Consider the following 15,857-nt stretch of genomic DNA (forward strand, 5'->3'; position numbering starts at 1 on the left):
TGTCCTCATGAGATTAATCTGTTCTTTTTCCTTTCTGTATTGTCCTTATCTACCTTGGACTTAAGGTAATATTCAGCTCATAATAGGGGATAGGGAGTGTTTTCTTTCTTTTCCCTGAAGTTGCTTGTTCTTTGAAGTCATCTAGGGCTGCTGCCTTCTATAGATAATTTTTTTCTTTAATGGATATAATATGATGCAAGTTTTTCTCCTTGAATCATTTTTTGTAATGTGTATTTTTCTAGAATATTGTGCATTTCATCTAAGTTCTCAAAATTTTGGCAAAAGTTACTTATGATTTTCTCTGTGATAAAAAATTTCAAATCTGTAATCCTATCATTGTCACTATTGGTCTCATCTCATCTTTTCTTAATTGTCTTGCCCAGAGGTGTGTCTAGTTCAGCCGAGATCGGGTGCGTTCAGGGTGGTACCGCCATAGACGAGGTGTGTCTATTTCAGTGTGTTTACAAAGAACCAGCATTTGGAATTTTTGCTTATTTCTCTTGTTTGCTATTTCACTAGAATGCTGTTTATTTTTATTGTTTCTTTCCTTCCTACTTTCTTTGAAATGACTCTGTTATTTTTCTATCTTGAGTTGATTACGTTGCTCATAATATTTTACTCTACCTCTTTTTTTCTAAGCTAACATGGGCATTTGGGGCCATAACTTTCCCTTTAGGTACTACTTTAGCTGCATCCCACAAATTTTGCCCTATAGAACTTTTCTTGTCATTGAGATCTAAGTTTGTTACAATTTCCGTCATGATTTCTTATTGAATCCATGAATTATTTATTAGTATTTTTTAATCTGTCATATGAATATTTTTCATTATTTTGATTTGAATTTTATTGCATTTTATTCATATATAGTGGTCTGCTTTATATTTATCTGGAGTATTTTTTGAGACTGGTTATGTGGCTTGGTGTGCAGATAATTTTATCAATACTCTGAGTTCTTATTGTAGTTTTGACTTACATTTGCCTAATAAGTGATGCTGAGCACTTTTTTTCTGTGCTTATTGTCCATTTCTATATCTTCTTTGGAAAAGAATTGGGATTTTATTGTTGTTGTTGTTGAGTTTTAGGCATTCTCTATATATTTTGGGTAGTATCCCTTACCAGATACATCATTTGCAATTTTTTTCCCCATTTTCTGAGTTGCCTTTTTACTCTGTTGATACTGCCTTTTGATGCATGCCTTTTAAAATTTTTCATAAAGTCCAGTTTGTCTATTCTTTCTTTTCTTGCCTATTCTCCATACCCACGAAATCACTGCTATATTCAATGTCATGAAGCTTTTGCCATATGTTTCCTTCTAAGAGTCTTATAGTTTTAAGTCTTATGTTTAGGTCTTTGATCCATTTTGAGTTAATTTTTGCATGTGGTGTTAGATAAGGGTCCAGCTTCATTGCTTTGCATGTAGTGTTTTTCCAACACCATTTGTTAAGGATGCTGTCCTTTCGCCATTGAGTAGTCTTGGCACCCTTGTCAAAGATAATTTGACTATATTTGTTAGGGTTTATTTCTGGGCTCTCTATTCCATTGTTCTACATGTCTGTCTTTATGCCAGTATCACACTGTTTTGATTATTATAGCTTTGTTGTAAGTTTTGAAATCAGGGAGTGTGAGTCCTCCAGTTTTGTGTTTTTTCTCAAGATTGTTTTGGCTATTAAGGGTCCCATGAGAATCCATATGAATTTTAGGATAGATTTCTATTTCTACAAAAAATGTTTTTGTTATTTTGATAGATATTGTATTGGATATGTAGATAACTTTGGGTAGTGTTGATGTCTTTTTTTTTTTTTTTTTTTTTGAGACAGAGTTTTTCACTCTTGTCACCCAGGCTGGAGTGCAATGATGTGATCTTGGCTCACTGCAATCTCTGCCTCCCGGGTTCAAGTGATTCTCCTTCCTCAGCCTCCCAAGTAGCTGGGATTACAGGCACCTGCCACCATGCCCGTCTAATTTTTGTGTTTTTAGCAGAGATGGGATTTCACCATGTTGGCCAGGCTGGTCTCGAACTCCTGACCTTAGGTGATCTCCCTGCCTTGGCCTCCCAAAATGCTGGGATTACAGGTGTGAGCCACCATGCCTGGACAGTGTTGACATCTTAATATTAAATCTTTCAATCCATGAACATGGGATGTATTTCTATTTATTTATGTGTTCTTTACTTTCAGTAATATTTTATACTTTTCATTGTACAAGTCTTTCATCTCTTTGGTTAAATTTAATTTGAAGTATTTTATTATTTTTGATGCTATTGTATTTTTAATTTTGTTTTATTTATATTTATTTATTTATTTTTTGAGATGGAGTCTCGCCCTGTTGCTCAGGCTCTAGTGCAGTGGCATGGTCTCAACTTGGTGCTACTTCCACCTCTGAGACTCAAGAGATCCTCCCACCTCAGCCTCCTGAGTAGCTGGGACTACAAGTGCATGCCATCACAACTGGCTAATTTTTGTATTTTTTTAGAAACAGGGTTTTACCATGTTGACCAGACTTGCCTCAAACTCCTGAGCTCAAGCAATCTGCCCACCTCGGCCTTCCAAAGTGTTGGGATTACAGGCATGAGCCACCACTCACTATGGTGGCTATTGTTTATGAACCTGTTTTTGTTTTTTCTTTTCAGATTGTTCATTATTAGTATGTGGAAATGCAGCTGATTTTTGCATGTTAACTTTGTATCCTGCCACTTTGCTGAATTCCTTTATTAAACAGTTTTTTTGGTTGAATCTTTATAATTTTCTACATATAACGTCATATCATTTAAAAACAAAAATTATTTTACTTTTTCCTCTCCAATTTGGATACCTTGTATTTCTTCTTCTTACCTAATTGCTGTGATGAGAACTTCCATTATCATTTTGAACGAAAGTAGTGAAGATGGTCATCCTTGCCTTGCTCTATTTTAGAGGAAAAGCTTTCAATATTTTACTATTGAGTATGATATTCACTGTAGGTTTTTTCATATGTGGCTTTTATTATGTTAAGATAGTTTCCAGCTATTCCTTCTTTGTTGAGTGTTTTTATCATGAAAAATGCGAAAGGGTGTTGTTTTGTCAGATTCCTTTCCTGCATTAATTGAGATGATCATGTGGTTTTTGTCCTTCATTCTATTAATGTGGTATATTACATGGATCCATCCTTGCATTCCAGGGTTAAATCCCACTTGTCCAGGGCATATAATTCTTTTAATATGCTGCTGAATTTGGCTTGCTGGTGTTTTGAGGATTTTTGTGTCAGTATTCAAAAGTGATATTCATATACAGTTTTCTTCCAGTACGATCTTTGTCTGGCTTTGGTATCAGGATAATGCTGACCTCACTGAATGAGTTGAAAGTATTCCCTCCTCTTCAGTGTTTTGGAAAAGTTTGAGAAAGATTGGTGTTAGTTCTCTTTGAAATGTTTTGTAGAATTCACAAGTGAAGCCATCAGGTCCAGGGCTGTTCTTCGTAGGGAGATCTTAAATTACTGATTTAATCTCCGTAATAGTTATAAGTCCAATCAGATTTTCTATTTCTTTGTGACTTAGTCCTGGTAGATTTCATGTTTCTAGGAATTTGTCTATTTCATCTAGGTTATCCATTTGTTGGCGTACTATTGTTTATAGTACACTCTTACAGTTTTTTTTTTTTAATGCAGAATTGGTAGCAAAATCATTTCTGATTTTGGTAATTTGAGTCTTATTTCTCTCCTTTTAAAAATTCATCCAGCTAAAGGTTTGTCAATTTTGTTGATCTTTTAAAAGAACCAGCTTTGGGTTTTGTGGGGTTTTTTTTTTCTATTCTCTATTTTGTTAATCTCTGCTCTAATCTTTATTATTTCCTTCTGCTAGCTTTTGGTTCAGTTTGTCCTGTTTTTAGTTCCTGAAGTTTTGAAGTTAGGTTGTTGATTTGAGGTCTTCTTTTTAAAAAATCAGTGTTTATAGCTATAAGTTTTTACCTTAGCATTGCTTTCACTGTGTCCCATACGTTTTGATATGTGGTGGTTTCATTTTCATTAGTCTGTAAGCATTTTCTAATTTCCCTTGTGATTTCTTCTGTGATCCATTGGTAATATTTAGGGCTGTGTTGCTTAATCTTTACAAATTTGTGAATTTTTTAGTTTCATTCATTTATTGATTTTTTTTTTTTTTTTTGAGATGGAGTCTGGCTCTGTCACCCAGCTGGAGTGCAGTGGCACGATCTCAGCTCACTGCAAGCTCCGCCTCCCGGGTTCATGCCATTCTCCTGCCTCAGCCTCCCGAGTAGCTGGGACTACAGGTGCCCGCCACCATGCCCGGCTAATTTTTTGTATTTTTAGTAAAGATGGGGTTTCACTGTGTTAGCCAGGATGGTCTCGATCTCCTGACCTCGTGATCCGCCCGCCTTGGCCTCCCAAAGTGCTGGGATTACAGGCCTAAGCCACCACGCCTGGCCTCATTTATTGATTTTTAACTTCATCCCATTGTTCTTGGAGAATATGCTTTGTATGATATCTATGTTTTTGAATCTAGGCCTAATTGGTAGCCTAACTTACCGCCTTTCCTGGAAAATGTCCCATGTGTACTTGGGAAGGATGTGTATTCTGTTGTTGTTAGGTACAGTGTTCTGTGTACCTGTTAAATCAAGTTGGCTTATCGTGCCCTTCAAGTGCTTTATTTTCTTTCTTTCTTTTTCTTTTCTTTTTTTTTTTTTTTTGAGACGGAGTTTTGCTCTTGTTGCCCAGGCTGGAGTGCAATGGCGCGATCTCGGCTCGCCACAACCTCCACCTCCCAGGTTCAAGTGATTCTCCTGCCTCAGCCCCCCGAGTAGCTGGGATTACAGGCATGTGCCACCATGCCCAGCTAATTTTGTATTTTTAGTAGAGATGGGGTTGGTCAGGCTGGTCTTGAACTCGGGACCTCAGGTGATCCACCTGCCTTGGCCTCCCAAAGTGCTGGGTTTACAGGTGTGAGCCACCGCGCCCGTCCAAGTGCTTTATTTTCTTGCTTATCTTTCTCTGGTTGTTGTATCTATGAATGAGAATGAGGTATTGAAGTCTCTGAGTATTGTTGTAGAATTGTCATTTCTCCTTTCAATTATATCAATATCTGCTTTGTATATGTTGATTATCTGTTATGAGCTGCCTAAATGTTTATAATAGTTATATGTTCTTGCTCTGTTGAACCTTTTATCAATATGTAATATTTTTCTTTGTTTCATAACCTTTTTAATTCAAAGTCTTATTTTCTTTGATATTAGTAGAGCCGCTCCTGCTGTCTTTGGGTTACTCTTTGCATGGAATACCTTTTTCCATCCTTTCCCTTTCAATCCACTTGTATCTTTGGGTTCAAAGCGAATCTATTGTAGATAGCATAGAATGGGGTCATATCTTTTTGTTTATTCTACCAATCTGTGTCTTTGGATGGGAGGGTTTAATTAATATGCATCGAAAGTAATGACTGATATGGAGGGATTTACTTCTGTCATTTTGTTATTTCTCATATGCCTTACAGCTTTTTTGTCTCATTTTCTGAATATTGTCTTCTTTTGTGTTGAGTTGATTCTTTGCAGTGAAACATTTAAATTACCTTTTCATTTCCTTTTGTGTAGATGCTGTAGCTATTCTCCTTGTGCTTACAATGGACATTGCATTTAACATTCTAAGTTTTAATACTCTAATTTTAATTTATACCAGCTTAACTTCAACAGCATACAAAACTATGTTCCTTTACAGCTCTGTCCCCACCCATTTCAGTTCTTGATGTCACAGAATAACACCTTTTTGATACATTGTGTGCCCCAAAACATAAACTAATACTTGTCTTTTTTTTTTTTTTTTTTTTTTAACACTTTAGTGTGTTAACATAGAAAACAAAACATAGAGGCTGGGTGTGGTGGCTGACGCCTGTAATCCCAGCACTTTGGGAGGCCGAGGTGGGCAGATCATCTGAGGTCAGGAGTTCGAGACCAGCCTGGCTAAATGACAAACCCCCATCTCTACTAAAAATACAAAAATTGTCCAGGCATTGTGGTGGGCGCCTGTAATCCCAGATACTCGGGAGGCTGAGGCACGAGAATTGCTTGAACCTGGGAGGTGGAAGTTGCAGTGAGCTGAGATCGCACCACTACACTCCAGTCTGGGCAACAGAGCGAGACTCCATCTCAAAAAAATAAAAAGAAAAGAAAAAAATATAGAGTTACAAAACAAAGCTATAACAATCAATTTTATATTTGCCCATATATTTACCTTTACTATGATCTTTACTTCTTCATGCAGCTTCAAATTACTGTCTAGTGCCCTTTCATTTCAACCTGCAGGACTCCATTTAGCATTTCTTACAGGGAAGATCTAGTAGATTGATGAACTCCCTCAGCTTTTGTTTATCTGGAAATGTCTTATTTCCTTCCTCGTGTTTTGCCAGTATAGGATTCCTGGTTGACATTTTTTTTCTTTCAGCACTTTAAACATTATTAGCCTTCTGAGCTCCAAAATGTCTGATTAGAAATCTTCTATGACCTTATTAAGTATCCCCTGTGTGTGTGACAAGTCACTGCTCTCTTGCTGCTTTCAAGATTCTCTGTCTTTGACTTTTGACAGTTTGATTATAATGTGTCTTGGTGTGTGTCTTTTTTAGTTCATTATCCTTGGAGTTCCTTGAACTTCTTCAATGTTTATATTTATATCTTTCATTAAATTTAGGGAAAATTTTGACCATTATTTCTTCAAGCATTCTCTCTGTCATCTTCTGTCTCTCTCCTTCTGAGATTGCCACGTGCAAATGTCAGTTCACTTGATGGTGTTCATGGTCCCTTAATCTCTGTTCACTTTTTTCTTTTTCTTTTTCTTTTTTTTTTTAGCTATTCGGATGTGATCATTTCCATTGTCCTGTTTTCAGGTTCACTAATCCTTCTGCCTGTAGAAATATGCCTTTGAATTCTTCTAATGAATTTTTCATTTCAGTTATTATACTTTTTAGTTCCAGAATTTCTTTTTGGTTTCTTTTTAGGTTTTCTATGCCTATTGATATTTCTATTTTGTTCATATATCCTTTTCTTGACTTTTCCCACATATTCCTGTAGTTTTTAGAGTATCTTTAAGATCGCTGTTTTAAAGTCTGTTTCTAGTGGATCTGCCATCTACCCTTTCTCAGGGTCAGTTTCTGTTGGATTTGTAGTTTTCTTTTGGATGGGCCATATATCACTGTTTCTTTGTGTGCCTTGTGATTTTCTTGTTGAAAACTGGACATTTGTATCTTATCATGTAGCCACTGTGGGAATCAGATTCTTTGCCTCTCAGTGTTTTCTGGAGTTTTGTTTCGTTTTGTTTGATTATTGAAGGCTGTCTCTGTGCCAAGGATCAGCCCGAGGTATGAACTTAAAGTCTTTTCAGTTCTCTTTGAAGACTGTACCTTTCCCTGGGCATCCATGGTAACTATAATTTCCCTATAAATGTGTTTATTTTTTAATGTCTTAGTCTTTAATGTACACCTCCCAAAGGTGGGAAAGAGAAAAGTGAAAGAGTAGGGATGGGGGAAGCACTGGCCCTTGAAGTCCCCAGGGAGTCACTTAAGCTAGATGGGGAGGGGCTTGGCACCCTGACTGGCTGCCTCTATTCTGCCCTTCCATGACAAGAACATAGATCCTTAATATTTTGAAGACAGTGTTCTTATTGCCTATCCTGGCTCTTAGAAGCTGCATGCAAGCTGCTCCCATAACATGTACACAGCTGCCTGCCATGGGGCTGAGTCGTCAGGGACTGGTAGCGGCTTTGGAGCTGAGAGCGGAGATTGACTGAAAATAACTGCAATTTACTGTCAAGCCTTCCCCTGAATGTTACAAGCCTTCAATAGACTCCAGAGTTCCAAAATAGTTACATCAGACAAATTCTGCCAGTGTAATTTTTGTCTGGGTGGGGTAAAGTATTCCTCGTGCTTTCTACTCCAGCATCTTCCCAGAATCCTCTACCTGGATATTTTTAAAATTTATACTTAGTTGAATTCTGAAGTAAATTAACTTTGCTATTCTCCTTCAGCACAACACAAGGACTTTCCTGTGCTTTTTCCTACAAGTTTCCTTTTAAACAAGTTGATACTTGTTTGTTTGTTTATTTATTTTTGAGACAGAGTTTCGCTCTGGTTGCCCAGGCTGGAGTGCAATGGCACGATCTCAGCTCACTGCAACCTCCGCCTCCCGGGTTCAAGTGATTCTCCTGCCTCAGCCTCCCAAGTAGCCGAGATTACAGGTGTACACCACCACACGTGGCTAATTTTGTATTTTTAGTAGAGACGGGGTTTCACCATGTTGGTCAGGCCGGTCTTGAACTCCTGATCTCAAGTGATCCGCCTGCCTTGGCCTCCCAAAATGCTGGGATTACAGGCATGAGCCACCATGCCCGGCCGATACTTGTTTAGATGTGTCCTCCTACATACCACTTTCTCAGTTCACCTTCGTTTCTGGCGCTCCCAGCTGTTCCTGCTGGCACAGTTTCCTTCTTACTGAACTCAGTGGTAAACTTAGCCTTCTTTTTTCTCCCCAAAACATCTTTATTTCACTTTCTTGAATAATAGATCATCAGAGTAGAAACTCTAAATCGAGGTATTTCCTATTAGCACTTTGAAGATATTCCTCTATTGCCTTCCCACAAAATTATTTCATTATCTTCTAGTGTCTTTCATCACCACGAAGAAAATGTCTGGTGTCATTCCTTAGTTTCGGAGTCTGCTGATAAATTCAGCAACCAGTAACATTTATTAAGGTTACCGTGGTGAGCACTACACATGCCATAACTCATTTAATCCTTACAAAAGTCTATTGGATCATAGATACTATTTTTTCTCATATTCCAAAGGAGGAAACTGAGGCTTAAATGAGTACAAGTCTAGCTGGGTGCTGTGGCTCATGCCTGTAATCCCAGCACTTTGGGAGGCTGAGGCGGGTGGATCACCTGAGGTCAGGGGTTCAAGACCAGTCTGGCCAACATGGCAAAACCCCTTCTTTACTGAAAATATAAAAATTAGGTGGGCATGGTGGCACTTGCCTGTAATCCTAGCTACTTGGGAGGCTGAGGCAGGAAAATCACTTGAACCCAGGAGGCAGAGGTTGCAGTGAGCCGAGATTGCACCACTGTACTCCAGCCTGGATGACAGAGCAAGACTCCGTCTCAAAAAAAAAAAAAAAAAGTAGAAGTCTTGTCCAAGGGCAAATAGGACACGACTAGAATTCAATCCCAAGTGTTTCCAAATACAAAGACTACTTTGAACAAGTACGTTGCACAGACAAGGTAGGGAAGGTGAAATGTCCTTTGGAAACAGGAGACAGAGTCCCTGTCCCAGCACAGCCAACAGCAGTCTCCTTGATCTCCATGATCATTAGCTCTGAGAGTCTGGCCATAAGTAAGACCCTGTAGATAATTAGGCACTGATCACAGGGACCTCCTTTTTGGAGATAATAAAACTTGTAGTCTGTAAAGGGAGGGGAAGAAGAGCTATCACCACCCCCACACCCTCCCATCTTGGAATAAGAAGGGACTTGTGTATCTCCATTTAGGTTTCGCCAGTGTTCTCTTAGCAAAACCTAGTGACTGTGGTACATGTGGAACTCACCCTCATCAGAGGCCTGATTGCTCCCAGCAGCAGTTGCTTTTAGAGAAATATCAGAGGAAATTGGCATTTTGGTAACACTGCTCAGAGGATTTAGCTCCACTCCAACAAAATTGGAGATTAAGGTTGAAACTTCAGAAAATGAGTTTCCAGATAAACTTTTAGAATTGCACTTGGCTATGTCAAGAATGTAATCTTATGGTTATAGTTTTGTCTGTGAAAATGGTTCCATGGCCAACTGTTACCATGTGAATCCTACTTATTACCAGTAAACTCAGAAGAAGGTGGCAACAGCTCTCAGCATTCCACTATTGCAGGCAATCACAAGTCTGCCCTTGTGATCTCTGCCTCTTCTTACCCAAAGAAGAAACTACACAGTTGTAGCTACAACCGGCAAGAACAAATTTTGGTAAATCTGGGAAGTTCAAAAGATACCACTGTAATGAAACCACCATTGCAAAATTATGACTGAGACAATGAAAGAGATCTCACCTAACCGACTGCATCTTGCTTCTAACCTCCAAGCTGTCCTTCTTCATTCTTGGGTGTAGACAGAACTAACTTTGGGAGGAATTTAGTTTATAGTTTATAATTTAAAACAAAGATGATAATAGCCCTTCCCTAAAACAAACCTCCTTCTTCCTAGGGACCTGATGGCCTTTGTAGGACTAAGAAATTAGCCACACGATTAGAAATTAGTGTTTAGGAGTCATGCAGCTGGAGGCTACAAGATTCTGACCCTCCCTAAACTGCCCCTAGGATGAGTGCTTGAGAAATTTTGCAGACCTTGCACTTGATGGATCAGCTGGCACCACCCAGCTCGATAAACTGGCTCTTCTGATCTTGTGGCCCCCACCCAGGAACTGACTCAGCTCAAGAGGACATCTTCAGTTCCCAGTGATGTCATCTCTGACCAATCAGCACTCCTGGCTCACTGGCTTCCCCCCACCCACCAAGTTGTCCTTAAAAACTCTGCTGCCTGAATGTTCAGGGACACCGATTTGAGTAATCATAAAACTCCGGTCTCCCGCACAGCTGGCTCTGTGTGAATTACTCTTTCTCCATTGCAGTTCCCCTGTCTTGATTAATTGGCTGTGTCTAGGCAGTGGGCAAGGTGAACCCACTGGGTGGTTTCAGTAATACTCTTTTTTGTAGTCTAAAAATCACCCCTCAGTATTCCAAAATCACTTCTCCCTCAGACGACCCCTGGACTTCCTCTACTCCCACACAGTTAACATTAATTTTGAGTTGTGAGAAGGTCCGGTAGCCTCTCTTCTTTCATCAATACTTCCCCTGCTGTGTGGCTTGTAAGTATGATTGTATGTTTGGAAGACCCAGTTAGAAAATAATAATTGACACTAAGATCACATAAAAGCCCTTGAGTGTAGAAATGAAAATAATATGAATGATTCGTTTTGCATTAGTGTTCTTTTTTATTTTTGTTTTATTCCGTTTTGTCTATTATATATGGCCTTTGAAATGCTGATTGTGCAGATAGATGAATTTTACCCAAACAAAGGGCTGACCTTTGCCCTCAGCTTCTGGGAGGTGACCTCTAAGCCCTTGGAATGTCCTGCCTGATAAGAGTACCTTTGTTTATTTGTAGGCCTTAGGCCACACCAGATATTCTATTATTATTATTTTTTTTTTGAGATGGGCGTCTCACTCTGTCGCCCATGCTGGAATGCAGTGGCACGATCTCTGCTCACAGCAACCTCCGCCTCCCAGGTTCAAGTGATTCTCCTGCCTCAGCCTCCTACGTAGCTGGGATTACAGGCATGCACCACCACACGCGGCTAATTTTTGTATTTTTAGTAGAGACGGAGTTTCACCATGTTGGCCAGGCTGGTCTCAAACTCCTGACCTCAGGTGATCCTCCCACCTCAGCTGCCCAAAGTGCTGGGATTATAGGCGTGAGCCACCAAACCCGGCCCCCACACCAGATATTCTCTGCCAGCCAAATGATTTCATATGGTTGGGGCTTTGGGCCATGTAGTTATTGGCTCAACCTCTGGAGGGGCTGGAAATTAAGGTCAGACATGTAGCAGTCAACTGTGTCTAGGTGACTGAGCCGCAGTAAAATCTTTGGACACCAAGACTCAGGTGCATTTCCAAGGTTGGCAGCACTCTGTGCATATCATCACACATCCCTGCTGGGAGAAGTTAGCTCTGTCTATAACCCCTCTGCGATAGGACAACCGGAAGCTACAAGCATGGAATTCTCCTAGACTCGGTCCCACGTGCCTGTTCCCTCGGTTAGCGTTAATGTGTGTCCTTATGCTATAATAAAACATACATGAATATAACAGCTTTCAGAGAGTTCTGTGGGTCCTTCTAGTGAACTGTTAAATCTGGAGGTGGTCTTGCGGGCCCCTGAACTTTGCACTGGTGAATGTGTTTTCCAATCCTCATTTCACAGTTTCTCATTCTTAACTGCAATGTGGGAGTAGCTCTGTTTTCTGGGGTGATTGTGACGGCTAAATGAAGTGAAGTATAAAAAGCATCTAGAATTGTGCCTTGCCTATAGCAGTGTATTAGTCTTTTCTCATGCTGCTGATAAAGACATACCTGAGATTGGGTAATTTATAAGAAAAAAGAGGTTTAATGGACTCACAGTTCACGTGGCTGGGGTGGCATCACAATCGTGGCGGAAGGTGAAAGGCATGTCTCACATGGAGGCAGACAAGAGAAGAGAACTTGTGCAGGGAAACCCCCCTTCATAAAACCATCAGATCTTGTGAGATTTATTCACTATCTCAAGAACAGCACAGGAAAGGCCCTCCTCCATGATTCAATTACCTCCCACCTGGTCCCTCCCACAACACATGGGAATTGTGGGAACTACAATTCAAGATGAGATTTGGGTGGAAATACAGCCAAACCATATCAAGCAATTTCTTAATAAAGGCTTTTTCCTAAAGGTTCTGACCATTTGCTTTTTAAATAAACAATGGTATAGTGTTACGTGGAGGAATAGTCATACAAACCACCTCCAACGTTGATGCTAATAAATAGCTTGTGGGGTACTCTTTTTTCAGCTCATATATAAGATTTCCTTCTTATTTCAACTCTTGAATGTGTAGAACTATGAGACCTTTGTATGATTAGAACTTTTTTCAGTGACTCTGCAGTATTTGTAACAAAAGCTGGAACAACTTTCAGCAGAACCTGGTTTGAGACAGTGGCTGGGGGCCAGCCAAATGATACAAGTTTTTTTCTTTGTGACATTTTGAGTTTGAGATGACTGGATCTCCCGTATAGATGAGTCTCTGGAGAAGTTACAAGGGAAACCGATGGGAAGTCAGTTCTTCATCTGCAACCTCTTGCCTGTAACTGTTAGGAACTAGTTCATGTAATGGGAGGAGAATGTACTTCACTGTGCCAGTTTTATTTTTTTGGTTATTATTTTCTGAGAAGGGATGGAAGCTTGTAAATAAAATCAAAGAAATCAAAGGCAGAGCACACTGACTTTAGAGGTCTGCATAAAAAGCTTTCGGCTCCCCTCGTTTGCCTAAGGCCTCTTGTGCTGTACTTGAGTAGAGAAATAATTAACAGATAGTAGGCTTTTCAGTGCACTCATTGTTTAGACTGAATGCCAAGAGAAGTTGAAGTACCTTAAGAATTTGGAATATAGGCCGGGTGCGGCGGCTCATGCCTGTAATCCTAGCACTTTGGGAGGCTGAGGCGGGCAGATCACCTGAGGTCAGGAATTCGAGACCAGCCAGGCCAACGTAGCGAAACCCCATTTCTACTAAAAATGCAAAAATTAGCTGGGCGTGGTGGGGCATGCCTGTAATCCCAGCTACTCGGGAGGCTGAGACAGGAGAATCTCTTGAACCTGGGAGGCAGAGGTTTCAGTGAGCCGAGATTGTGCCACTGCACTCTAGCCTGGGCAACAGAGTGAGACCCCATCTCAAAAAAAAAAAAAAAAAATTGGAATATACACTGTTTTCTGTAAGTTTTGGATAAGTTAAACAAAGGGAGTTAACTTAGGGATATTGCACACAAATAAGGGGTAAAACAAACAAACAAACAAAAAAACAAAAAACAATGCTCTGGCCAGGTGAGGTGGCTCACACCCATATTCCCAGCATTTTAAGAGGCTGAAATGGGAGAATTGCTTGAGCCCTGGAATTCAAGACCATCCTGGGCTGCATAGCAAGACTGTCTCTCTACAAAACATTAAAACATTAGCTGGATATGGTGGCATGCACTGTAGTCCCAGCTCTTCCAGAGACTGAGGAGGGAGGATCCTTGAGCCGAAGAAGTTGAGGCTGCAGTGAGCTATGATTGCACAACTGCACTCCAGTCTGGGCGACAGAGGAAGACCCTGTCTCTAAAACATAACAAAACAAAAAGCCTCTCTTTGCAGTTTCCTTGAGAAATATTTGAAAGACATGACTATTAGTTCTGTCATTTTCCGGTTTGAAAGCTACCAGTAGCATGGGATCATGTAATGGCCACGGTCTCTTTAACACCCTCCAATTTGAATCTTGGCCCTTCTACTTCCTGAGGATATGGCCTAAGCACATCTATCACTTAGCTTTTTTTGGACTTTTGCTCTCATTCGAAAGATAGGAATGTGACTACAACATGTTTATTATGTGGATTACACAAGATAGAGAACCAAACATAGCACCTAGTACCCAGTAGGACACTTCACAAGGATTTGTCACTCCTGTTTGCCTGCCAGTCCTCTCCTTTCCTCTGCCCTACATTTTTTGGCTGAGGTTGTTGATGTGCTTTTTCCTTTCTTGGATGGATACAGTCACCACTATTTTAAACCTTATTTTTAGTTTTGTCAAAATTCTACATGGACAGTTAAAAAGTCCAAGTTTATTAAAAAACAAAACAAAACAAAAAAACAGCAGTTCCTTGTACCCTCCTCAAACACAAACACACCTCCATTTCCCCCTCTCAAGCAACAACCACTTTCAGATTTTCTAGATGATTCATTTGGTATTTATCTCCGTATCTCTAAATAGCATACTTATATTGCTGCTCGCCCCTGCACCCCCAACCCACCATTTTGATTATTATCTCTTTTTTTTTTTTTTTTTTTTGAGGTGGAGTCTTGCTCTGTCCCCCAGGCTGGAGTGCAGTGGCGCGATCTCGGCTCACTGCAACCTCTACCTCCCAGGTTCAACCAATTCTCCTGCTTTAGCCTCCTGAGTAGCTGGGACTACAGGAGGCTGCCAGTTTTTGTATTTTTAGTAGAGGTGGGGTTTCACCTTGTTGGCCAGGCTGGTCTTGAACTCCTGACCTCAAATGATCCACCCGCCTTGGCCTCCCAAAGTGCTGGGATTACAGGTGTGAGCCACCATGCCTGGCTGCTTATTATCTCTTTACTGTGTACCATGGAAGATGAGGCTTGAGCTTGCTTCTACCTTCTCCTGGAACATCCTTTCCCATTCCCCCACCCTCCTAACATACACATATCAGATTTTTATTTAGATGATTGTTTTTTTGCATTATTATAACCACGTGAACACTGTTCATGGCCAAGCCATGCCATCTCCTGCAATTGCTATTTGTTTCCAGTGCCACCTTTGGTTAATTTTTATTATTTTCTTCATCTAGATTTCTGTTATTTCGCTAACAACTCTCAAACTCTCTGCCATCTCAAATATATTGCCTCTCAGACTTTCAGATGCATTGGATTTGCTATCAGGTTCATCTTTTTGAAGAAGTCTCTGCAGGACACTTACTTACCCACCTACCTTGGACAGTTCACTCTCTACCACCTAGTTCACAGCTGTTATACTGAGATCACCAGCTCTGTCTTGAGTGAAATGTCTCTGGGATCCCGTGTTTCCTAAAATTACTCCTTCATTCACAGGAAACGCAACTTCTACGAGATTCCTAAGAAACTGGCATGTAAAAAGTACAATTTTTTGAGACCTTTAATGTCCAAACGTGTTTTCATTCTCCCTACGCATTTGATTTGGATATAGAATTCTTGACTGGAAACTATTCCCCCTTTGAGGTTGGACCTGCTGTCTTTCAGCTTTCCTTGCAGTAATTGAGAACTCAAAAGGCATTCAGATTCTTAATCCTCTGTGTATGACCATGTTTTTCTCATTCGATTTTCTCTTTGTCTCCATTGTTTTGAAATTTCACTATAATGTGCCTCAGACAGTGTGTCTGGTTTTATCCATTGTAGACACCTTTAATGTGGAAACTCATGTCCTTCACTTCTTAACATTTCCAGAATTATTTCAATGAATATATCCTCTCTTCTATTTTTTTTTCTCCTTTCTGTCTAGAACTACTAAAAAGAAAAGTTTTAAATTGG

At 40.0% G+C, this 15,857-nt stretch overlaps 1 protein-coding gene across 6 annotated transcripts in view; it reads left to right on the forward strand.

The window, feature by feature from the left end:
• The window catches only part of LOC101126070 (S-adenosyl-L-methionine-dependent tRNA 4-demethylwyosine synthase TYW1), a 248,972-nt gene that overhangs the window by 219,857 nt on the left and 13,258 nt on the right, over positions 1-15,857 (forward strand). The gene's annotated exons all lie outside the window — the stretch shown is intronic.

Source organism: Gorilla gorilla, chromosome 6 (assembly GCF_029281585.2).
Source record: "Gorilla gorilla gorilla isolate KB3781 chromosome 6, NHGRI_mGorGor1-v2.1_pri, whole genome shotgun sequence".
NCBI lineage: Eukaryota > Metazoa > Chordata > Mammalia > Primates > Hominidae > Gorilla > Gorilla gorilla.